We start from the raw sequence: 12564 nt of genomic DNA, 5'->3' as shown, positions 1-12564 counted from the left end.
AAGTATCCTAATTTGTCATCAAAAAGTGTTCACACAACTCTAATGCCATGGCTTTTTCTTCCTCGGGCCATCTTTATCTTTTGTCTTTGGGTCCACCTAGTCCAATTATAACAAAACTCCTGATAAATCAGTCTACATGGGATCAACACTCTTTACGTTTGTTCATTCTCAAGTTTTGACCTCTGCCTTTGCTGCCCCAACTCTTCAGCCTGTCATCAGCAGCTTTTGTGACCTCGCTTTATAATTTGCAATCCACAGGTCTCCCTCATTTCTAATTATTCATATGTCCCTTGCTACCATTTAGCCAAATCACTGTCCTCTGCTGTGATAGCCTTTATATTTGTCATAACACCAATAAATACACTTTTTATTGTAAAAATTACTGAGATTTTTTTTCCATTCACAGAACCAACTCCACAGTTAAAAAATTAGTAATTTAAACATTCATACTATGTGATCCTGTGCCCTGGAATTCCGTCTGGACTGGTGAGTGAATGTGGACCCTGGGGCAACCTGCCCTGAAAGAGAGCACAGATCCCCTCCCCCGAGCTGCCTCTGCAGGCTTGTCTTTGTTTCTCATGACCCTGCCTCTCCCAAGCCTTCCCTAGTGTTTTCAGGTGTCCTGCTCCTGTACTAAGGTCATCCACCGAAAGGGGTCAGACTCTGGCCTCCAGGCAGGTCTGAGGATTCCTGCAAGGGAGTTCGGACTTCTTCAGATTGTGCTGCCAGGTTAGCTATGTGATATTCCATCCCACCCTGCCCCCACCTTGGCCCTTTTGTCCGGACAGTGTCCCTGGGCTGCCTGGAATCCCTGATCCTGTGCCCTGAAATTCCATCTGGACTGGTGAGTGAATGCGGACCCTGGGGCAACCTGCCCTGGAAGAGAGAACAGACCCCCTCCCCCCAGCTGCCTCTGCAGGCTTGTCTTTGTTTCTCACATCCCTGCCTCTCCCAAACCTTCCCTAGTGTTTTCAGGTGTCCTGCTCCTGTACTAAGGCTATCCACCCAAAGGGGTCAGACTCTGGCCTCCAGGCAGGTCTGAGGATTCCTGCAAGGGAGTGCGGCTTCTTCAGATTGTGACACAAGGAATAGGTCCTCCTCTGGAACTGGGGAGATCCAACCAGATTCAGTCACAGCAAACATTGGTCTAGGACACCAAGCGCCTCCCAGCTCTATTTGAAGGAAGAGATGGGCAGGCGCCAATGCAGGAGCTCCTACAACAACATGAAAGGCAACATGACATCACCAGAATCCAGACATCCTGAAACAACAAGAATTGAAGACCCTACCCCAGAAGATATAGAAGAAACCGACCTTAAACAGTACTTTATGAAAATAATAGAGGACCTTAAACAGGAGGTAAAAAACTGCCATAAAGAAATGGAGATGACAAACAAAAAAGTAGAGGAAATAAATAAATCTCTCAACAATACCCAAGAAAAACAAGAAAAAGCAATCAAACAAGTAAGGAAAACAGTACAAGACCCGATAAATGAAATGGAGGTAATGAAGAAAACACAATCTGAGGGAAGACTGGAAATGGAAACTCTGAGTAGACGAACAGAAACTTCAGAGACAAGTATTTCCAACCGAATACAAGAGATGGAAGAAAGAATCTCGGACTCTGAAAATACTATAGAGGAAATAAATTCACAGATTAAAGAGCTAAACAAATCTAACAACTTCTTAACACGAACATCCAGGAAATCGGGGAAACCATGAAAATGAACCAAACCTAAGAATAATTGGGGTAGAAGAAGGAGAAGAATTACAACTCAAAGGCCCAGAAAAACATATTCAACAAAATCATAGAGGAAAACTTCCCCACCTAGAGAAGGATGTTCCTATGAAGGTACAAGAAGCAACAGAACACCAAATAGACTGGATCAAAAGAAAGCATCCCACGCCATATACTAATCAAAACACAAAACATACAGAATAAGAACAGATATTAAGAGCTGCAAAGTGAAAAAGGTAAGTAACATATAAAGGGAAACCTATCAGAATTACACCTGATTTCTCATATGGAAACCATGAAAGCCAGAAGAGCTTGGATAGATGTGCTACAGACACTAAGAGGGAACATGGATGCAAGCCTAGACTAATATACCCAGCAAAGCTTGCATTCACCATTGATGGAGAAAACAAGATATCCGGACAAAAACAGATTTAAACAATACATAGTCACAAATCCAGCCTTGCAGAAAGTAATAGAAGGAAAATCACAAACCAAGGAACCCAACAACACCCACAATAACTCAGGCATCTAGCAACCCTTCACCAGCACAACTAGAAGAAGGGAAACACACAAACTCTACTACAAAAAAATGACTGGAGTTAACAACCACTGGTGATTAATATCACTTAATATCAATGGACTCAATTCACCTATTAAAAGGCACAGGCTAAGAGATTGGATACAAAAACAGGATCCAACATTCTGCTGTTTACAAGAAACACACCTCAACCACAAAGACAGACATATACAAAGAGTAAAGGGTTGGGAAAAGGTTTATCAAGCAAATGGACCTAAGAAACAAGCCGGTGTGGCCATACTAATTTATAACAAAGTTGACTTCAAAATAAAATCAATCAGAAAAGATGGAAAGGGACACTTCATACTCATTACAGGAAAAATCCTTCAGAATGAGTCTCAATCCTGAATATCTATGCCCTAATATAAAAGCTCCTACTTCTGTAAAAGAAACACTTCTAGAAAATCAGGCAGCCATCAAAACCAACACACTGATAGTTGGAGACTTCAACACTCCTCTCTCACCAATGGACAGGTCAATCAGACAGAAACCTAACAGAGAATTGAAAGACTTAATGGAGGTAATGAAACTAAATGGACTTAACAGACATCTATAGAACATTCCACCCAAATAGGAAAGAATATACCTTCTTCTCTGCGGCTCATGGAACCTTTTAGAAAATTGACCATATACTTGGGTAACAAGCAGACTTCCACAGTTACAAAAAAAATATTAGTAACCACCTGTGTCTTATCGGATCACCATGGATTAAAATTAGAAATCAACAACAATGCTACCCCCCAGAAAGCCCACAAACTCATGGAAACTGAACAGTCAACTACTGAACCACACCTGGGTCAAGGAAGAAATAAAGAAAGAAATAAGGTCTTTCTTGAATTTAATGAAAACCAAGACACACATACTCAACCTATGGGACACAATGAAAGCAGTGCTAAGAGGAAAGTTCATAGCACTAAGTGCCCACTTAAAGAAAACAGAGAAAGCACTCATTGGTGACTTAACAGCACACCTGAAAGCTCTGGAATAGAAAGAAGCAGGACTCACCTAGGAGGAGTAGAAGACTGGAAATAATCAAACTAAGGTGCAGAAATCAACAAAATAGACACACAGAAAAAACAATCCAAAGAATCAATGAAACAAAAAGCTGGTTCTTGGAGAACATCAACAAGATTGACAACCCTTAGCTAAACTAATCAAATGGAAAAGGGAGAAACCGCAAATTAATAAGATCAGAAAAGAAAAGGGGGACATAACCACAGACACAGAGGAAATTCAGAGAATCATTAGATCCTTACTACAAAAAGCCTGTATGCCACAAATTTGGAAAATGTAAAAGAAATGGACAGTTTTTTAGATAAATACCATATTCCAAAGTTAAAACCAGGACCAGGAAATGCTCTAAATAGGTCCTGTTAGTCGCAAAGCATGAGAAACTGTTATCAGAAACCTCCCTACCAAAAAGAGCCCCGGACCAGATGGTTTCAATGCGGAATTCTACCAGAACTTGCAAGAAGACCTAATACCTATACTCTTTAAGGTATTTCATAATATAGAAACACTAGAGTCACTGCCAAATTCTTCTATGAAGCTACAGTTACCCTGAACCAAACCACACAAAGACTCAACCAAGAAGAGAATTACAGGCCAATCTCACTTATGAACTTGACGCAAAATATCTCAATAAAAATACTGGCAAACAGAATCCAAGACACATTAGAAAAATTATCCATACGATCAAGTAGGCTTCATCCCAGAGATGCAGGGCTGGTTCAACATACGAAAAATCTATTAATGTAATCCATCAGATAAATAAACTGAAACACAAAAACCATATGGTCATCTCATTAGTATGCTGAAAAAGCATTGACAAAATTCAGCACCCTTTTATGATAAAGTCTTTGAGAGATTAGGGATACAAGGGTCATTCCTAAATATAATAAAGGCTATTTACAGCAAAGCCGACAGCTAAACATCAAATTAAACGGAGAGAAAACTCACAGGCTATCCCATCCACTAAATTTAGGAAAACGAAAGGCTATCCACTCTCTCCTTATCTCTTCAATATAGTACTTGAAGTTCTAGCGATAGCAATAAGACAACATAAGGGAATCAAGGGGATTCGATTTGGAAAGGAAGAAGTTAAACTTTCATTATTTGCAGATGATATGATAGTGTATATAAGCGACCCGAAAAACTCCACCAAAGAACTCCTACAGCTGACAAACTCCTTCAGTAACGTGGCAGGCTACAAGATCAACTCCAAAAAATCAGTCACCCTCCTTTACACAAAGGATAAGGAAGCAGAGAAAGAAATCAGAGAAGTATCACCTTTCACAATAGCCACAAATAGCATAAGATATCTGGGAATAACTCTAACCAAGGAAGTGAAGGATTTGACAAGAACTTTAGGTCTTTGAAGAAAGAAATTGAAGAGGATACCAGAAAATGGAAGGATCTCCCCTGCTCATGGATTGGGAGGGTCAACATAGTAAAAATGGCAATTCTACCAAAAGCAATCTATAGATTCATGCCAATCCCCCTCAAGATCCCATCAAAATTCTTCACCGATATTGAGAGGGACATAATCAACTTTATATGGAAACAAGAAACCCAGGATAGCCAAAAAATCTTATACAATAAAGGTACTTCTGGAGGCATTACCATCCCTGACTTCAAACTCTATTACAGAGCTACAGTATTGAAAACAGCTTGGTATGGCATAAAAAACAGAGAAGTTGACCAATGGAATCGTATAGAAGACCGGATTTTGAACCACAAACCTACGAACACCTGATTTTGATAAAGGAAGAGCCAAAAGTACACAATGGAAGAAAGAGGGCATCTCATCAAATGGTGCTGGCATAACTGGATGTCAACCTGTAGAAGAATTGAAAGTAGATCCATATCTATCACCATGCACAAAATTAAAGTACAAATGGATAAAGACCTCAATATTAATCTGAGCACACTGAGCTTGATAGAGAAGAAAGTGGGAAATACTCTACAACAAATGGGAACAGGGAGACCGTTTCCTACGCATAACCCCAGCTGCACAGACATTAAGGGCACATTGAATAATGGGACCTCTGAAGCTGAGCAGCTTCTGTAAAGCAAGGAGCATTGTCACTAAGACACAAAGGCAGCCTAATGACTGGGAAAAGAAGACCTTTACCAACCCTGCAACTGACAAAGGTCTGATCTCTAAAATATATAAGGAACTCAAGAGACTAGACTTTAAAATGCTAATTAACCCAATTAAAAAATGGGGCGCTGAACTGAACAAAGAATTTTCAATAGAAGAAGTTCAAATGGCCAAAAGACACTTAGCTATTAGGGAAATGCAAATCAAAACAACTTTGAGATATCATCTTACACCTGTCAGATTGGCTAAAATCCAAAACACCAATGATAACCTTTGCTGGAGAGGTTGTGGGGTAAGGGGTACACTCATCCATTGCTGGTGGGAATGCACACATGTGCAACCACTTTGGAAAGCAGTGTGGCGGTTTCTCAGGAAATTCGGGATCAACCTACTCCAGGACCCAGCAATTCCACTATTGGGAATCTACCCAAGAGAATGGAGAGGAGGAGGGAGGCGATGGAAATTTTTAAATATAAAATAATAAACCATGAAAAAAAATTCATACTATGAAGTGAGTCCAAATAGCTCTTTCAGAGAGCATGCAATTTTGCTTTGAGGAAGTAGGATGTTTATTTACTATTAGGATTCTGAAAGAGAAACTGTCTGTCTAAAGCTGACCCATAACTAAAGCATCTTCCATGTAAATTAGAGGCCAACCATTGCCACCTTTGCATTATCTGCAACAAATAAAAATTGCTATGTTAAACAAATAACACAAATAAAATTGGGGTTTAAAGCTAAACAGTGAATCCTCAGAAGATTTGACAGAGATGGCTGATAAGCACTTAGAAATGTTGAACATCCTTAACCATCAGAGAAATACAAGACTACATAGTGATTTCATCTTATACCAGTCAGATATCTAAGACCTATTAAGAGAGAGAGATAATTCTGGTGAGGATGTGGAGTATGGGGTATTCATTACTGGTGGGAATATGACTTTATTACTGGTGGGAGTTCAAACTTGTACAGCCAAGTTTGTACACACTGATATGGAAATCACTGTGGCTTTTTTTCAGGAAGATGGAAATTGATATACCACAAATTCAGGTATACCATTCTTGGGCGTATAACCAAAGAATGCTTCATGCTACCCTAAAAACACTTGCTCAAACAGATTTATTGCTGTTCTATTCATAATATCCAGGAATTGGAACAACCTAGATGTCTTCCAACAGGTGAATGGATAAAGAAAATGTGGTACATTTACACAATAGAATATTGCTTAGTCATTAAATATTAAATCATGAAATTTGCAGTTGAAAGGTTGGAACTAGAAAAATATAACCTTGAGTTGGATAACTCAGACCCAATAAGACAAATATCATATGTATTTACTTTTATATGGATATTAGCTCTTAAGTCAATGATAAGCAAGCTACAATCCATAGACTCACAGAGGTTAGGTATAGAGTGACTAAGGAGGAAGCATAGATTTCCTTCTAGGAAGGGGGAATAGAACACATAGTTAAGGATGGAAAGGAGGGATGGGGACTAGAATGGGAGGATCAAATGGAGAGTGGGAGGGAAGAAGGCAATGAGAGAGGGGATATGGGGAGGACAGCTAAAATTAAGGGCCATTTAAGAGGCAGTATAGAAAGCTAATCATCAATATCTCTCAGCTATAATCTCTGCAACCTACAATAGTGACCTGCCTGCAAGATATACTGGGGCAACAGTGGCACAACTGATATAAAAGTAACCAGCAACTTTCTGATTTAAGACCCACTCCATGAGATTATACCTATGCCTGACACTGCTCTGTTGAACAAGAACCTATGAATAGATAGGCTCTGTGCCTGGGAGAAAACCAAATATTGTTCTGCTAAAGATATCTAGCAATAAAATGACCCCTAATATCAAAGGATACCCATAGATCAATGCCTCACTGAGCCCTCGTCTGAGAAGCTTCTTGAAGTTTATGGTGACTAACACAGTAATCACAACTGAACAAGAATGAGAGACTTTAGAAAATGTAGCATTAAATGGGATGTCTTTAAAAAAGCCCCTCCCTCAAATCTCAAGATTCTATGAAGAGAGGCCATAAAGATTTTAAGAGGTGATTGCTGACTCCAAGTAAACAGTGTCTTTCATGCACAATATAACTGATGCACATATGAACTCACAGAGACTGTTCAAAGCATTCACAAGGCCTTCAGAAGCTCAAACCAGAAGGGGTCCCAGCTCTGAGATGGGGAAGTGGACATGGGCTCTTACCTTCAACTAATAAGCTATATGCAACTAATACCTGCTGTCAGAGGAAAATTCGTTTTCTCTGATGGAATCTCACTGTGGACTTTAACCACACTTTAGAGCAGGCATAGGAGTAGTTGACCAAAATGAAAACCAACACAATAGTAATTTTGTAGACTTTTGTCTGATCTTGCTTTCTTTGTGCATTTTTGTCTATTGGTCTCTTGCTTGTTTATCTGATTTCCTATTTATAAGGTTTTTTGTTTTCTTTTTTCTTATTTTTTGTTTGTGTTTATTAGTTTGTTTTTAAGAGAGAAAAATATCAAAAAGTTAGATGGGTAGGGAGGTGGTGAGGAATTGGGAAATGGGGAAATATGATCAAAATATATTTACACAAAAAGTTCTCCCACAAAAATCTCCTTCAGTTATACAACATGATTAATTTTGTAAGCCTAAAGCATCTGACTAAGGCTGGCAGGATTTCTGTTCTTAGTCGCATACTCTGAGATTAATGGAGTAATGAAAACATCAATAAATGACCACTTCCTATTTCTTCTCTAGAAACCTCCTACTTAAGAAGCTCAAATTAAATTCGTGTGTAGATATACTATTTTCCTGTTCCCAAGTTGTTTTCTTCCCAGTAATCAGAACCTGCTAGAAATCCTATGTAGATTTTGTTTCTTTTCAAAGAATGTCATGAAACAAAAAAAAAATGTTTCCGTACATTTCCAAGTTCCTACAGCAGCAGTAAGAAGGCAGACATCTGCACAGATGACATTGAAAGCAGAATCATAGAGTAGTTTGAGTTTTCCTCAGTGTCCCCTAAAATCCAATTTTCCATCTTTTGACCATAATAACAAATCTTAATACATTTTTAGCTGAGTTACATATAGTAAAAACCAAAAGGACTTCTTACATTATAATCTTTTCTCTTAGACTCTAATTTCGAACACCTTTTCTTTTACTTTATCATAAGCATCCCCTTTGAGGGTAGAAGTCTTGTACTTCCTTCCTACCCTTAATGAAGGGGAGAGAGAAGTACTATTGGGAACTTTCAGTAATAGGATCCCCATGAGAAATGCTTAGTGACCAAGGGTCAAGATTTCCAATCCAAGGGTAAATTTTATCTATATTCATTGAAGTACAAAACTTTTTCAACTTTGTTTTGTTTTGTTTTGGTTTGTTTTTTGCTATTAATAACTGTTCTTTTTCAAGACAAAAATAGATTAAACTAAAATAGTTTGCAGTGATTATGTTTATCTCTGAAAATTTTTAATGTATTTATTTATCATATATACACTGTTCTGTCTGTCTGTTTTCCTGCACACCAGAAGAGGGCATCAGATCTCATTATAATTAAATAGTTGTGAGCTACCTTGCAATTGCTGAGAATTGAACTCAGGACCTCTAGAAGAGCAGTCAATGCTCTTAACCTCTGAGCCATTTCTCCAGCTCTCTGAAATTCTTTTAGTATACAGTTTTCTGTGGGCTTATCAAGAAAAGCAAAATTTTATAAAGGATTTTTGTTTTGAAATGTAAGATCAAAAGGAACGGAAAGATTTTTGTGTAGCAATGTTGAATCCTATCCTATCTTCCTGGGATCCTTGACAGTCAACAACTATACCAATATAGTGGTTTTTAACCAAAAGTGTCTTTGTTACTATTTTGTAATGAAACTAATAGATCAGAAATATTGCAAGTCAAAAAGATCTTGAAGGTATTGTATATAATATAGATTAGAGGCTGAGGCATAGAGCAAATACACTACCTTCTCAAATACAGTTTACTTCCAACAATCCTTTTGTAACTGAGAGTTACATACTTCTCCATATGTACCTCAAGAATTACTTTTCCAGGGAAATATGGGGAAACCAAAAACTATTATTTATCATTATTACTATTCCAGGCTATTAACAACTTTTCACTTTTCAAAATTAAGGCAGACTACATATCACCAAATGACAAAAGTATCAATGTCTATATTCGCATATGATACAGTATCTGTAACCTAAACAATAGGAAGAACTCTTGCCATTCAATGATAAAAAGGTGACAATACCATTAAAACAAGCAAAAGTTTCACATATATTATAAAAGGTCATATAGGAAGTGTCAATATGGGTCAGTGAGATAGCTCAGTGGGTAAAGGTAACTAAATATCACCAAACTTAGCAACCTGAGTTCAGTCCCTAGAACCCACATGATAAAAGGAGAAAACTGATTCCTCTAAGTTTTCTTCTTTCAATACAAACAATCAATAAAATATTTTAGTATAAATAAAATAAAATAACAAGATATGTTAAAATTAATAACATTTCAATATGGCATAAAATGTCAATTTTCAGGGAAATGCAAACTAAAACAAAATGCATGGTATCATGACAAATAAAATGCTCCCCCAAAGAAAAGATAATATAAGTGTTGGTAAGGGTATAAGATGAATGGAATTTTCATATAATGTTGGTGTTAGGATAAAATGATTGAACTACTTTGGAAAGAACTTGTCACTTTCTTGTAAAACTAAAACTATAACTACTATGTGGTCTAACAACACTTCTCCTATTTTCCCCAAAATATTTAAAACATATAAGAAAACTTTATGTAAAAATGTTCTCTGGGTACTGCCAAAGTATCTTATTTCATGTACATAGGTGTTTTTTCTGCATGTATGTCTGTATACCACTTGATTGCATGGAGCTCATAGAGGCCAGAAGAGGGCCATGAGTTCTCTGGAACTGAAGTTACAGATAATTGTAAGCTACCACAAGAATGCTGCAAATTGAACCAAGGTACTGTGGTTTAAAACAGATACATAGACCAATGGTACAGAATTAAGAGGATGCAAATTAATCTACACAGGTGTGGTTAATTTATTTTCAACAAGCTTATGTTAGGAAAACTATCTCTATGCAGGCAAGTAAATATAAACCCTTATCTCTTACTACATATGAAAATCAACACAAAATAAGTTTAAAAATTAAATATATGGCAAACAAGTATAAAACATCAGGAGAAAACAGAATAAAAATGACATAATATTAGTTTGAACAATGATTATTTTTGGATGCATCCCTCAAAACTCAGGTAATAATCCTGACAGAGACCATGCTTTTGCTTCCCAGAAATCTGAACCCAAATAATCACACAAAACTACATCAATTACAACACTGTTTGGCCAAAGAATGGTTCAGGCATATACCTAGCTAGCTCTTATATCTTAAATTGACCCATTTCTATTAATCTGTATATCGCCATGAGGCTGTGGCCTACTGGTAAAGGTTCTGGGCATCCTTCTACTTTGGCAGCTACATGGTGTCTGCCTGACTCCACCTTCTTTCCTCTTCTATCTCTGCTTGGATTCCTGTCCTGCTATATTCTGCCCTGCCATAGATCAAAGCAGCTTCTTTATTAAACAATGACAATAAAACATATTCAAGGCATATAGAGGGGAATCCTACATTATAACAGTGAGAATAAACAAACAGTTTCTGTGTTTCACATGAAATGAAAATGCACAGTGACAGAAGTAGGCAAATGAACATGGATACACTCAGAGGGTGGGAGGAAATACTGCAGACTACATACCTGATCAGAGATTACCAGCCCATGTATTGTACATATATACACAAAATCACCTGCATAGATATTAAACAAAATCAAAAGATAAACAAAGGACTCAGATGGAGAGTTCTCATGAAAAGAAATAAAAACCAGGCTTTGTGGCACAGGCCTCTAATCCTAGGTACTTAGGAGGGTGAGATAGAAAATGGTAAGTCAAATTCAGGGCCTGCTTTGCACTAATTACAGTGAGTTCAAGGGCAGCTCAGTCAACTTACTGAGTACTCTCTCAAAATATAAAAAATAGAAAGAATACTAAGTGTAGAGATCAATGAAAGACTTGCTATGCACGTATCAGGTCATAGGTTTAATCCCCAGTACTAGAAATTTGAAAATAGACATAAAATGTCCAACAGGTATACACACACACACACACACACACACACACACATGCACACGCACACACATACACATCTATCTACCTATCTATCTATCTATCTATCTATCTATCTATCTATCTACATACATACTCAATAGCATTCATTATTAAATAAATAAATTCAAATTAAACAACAGTGTAGCTAGGCACAGTGATCCACACTTGTAATCCTAGCACATGGCAAGCTGAGGCAGAAGGACATCAATTTTGAAGTCAGCCTAAGCTACATAGGAAGATCCTGTCTCAAGAAACAAATGCATGCAAAAAGCCTCCCTGCCCTCCCATCCCCTCAAAAAACAAACTGGAAAAAAAGGTAGGGAACAGTTCAAACTTGTTATGATGTTATAGTGGTTTGAATGAGAATGGTCCATTTGGCTTATATGTTTGGTTCAAAATTGATGGAATTTCTTGGGAAGGATTTAAGCAGTGTGACCTTGATAGAATAGGTGTGCCATTAGGAATGGATACTGAGATTTTAAAAAAAAAACTAATGCCATTCCCATTATGATTATTGCTTGTCTCTTACATGCAGATCAAGATGTTAGCTCTCAGATGTGCCAGGCAGCATGCCTCCTGTTTGCGATACTTTGACAACACTATGATAAGAATCTTAGTTCTCTAGAACCATAAATAAGCCCAATTAAAGCTTTTGTAAATTGTCTTGGTCATGGTGTTTGATCAAAACAACAGAAAGTAAGCAACATGTCATAACCAAATATGTAAGAGTTGGCAAGAATGTGAGGAAAAGAGAAATTTTGCTTACTTTGGTGAGAATATAAATTAATAAAACTCTTGCATAAAACAGTGTGAGAATCATCAAAAAGTTAAAAATAGAACTACTCTAATACAACAATTCCACTAATAGATAGATATCCAATGGAACTGAAATCCATATGTTGAAGTGATATGTACACATCCATATTCACTACAAGAGGATTTCTAATAGTCAAGATATA

This window comes from Arvicola amphibius, chromosome X (assembly GCF_903992535.2).
Source record: "Arvicola amphibius chromosome X, mArvAmp1.2, whole genome shotgun sequence".
Lineage (NCBI taxonomy): Eukaryota > Metazoa > Chordata > Mammalia > Rodentia > Cricetidae > Arvicola > Arvicola amphibius.
Note: the sequence above shows the minus strand (reverse complement) of the source record.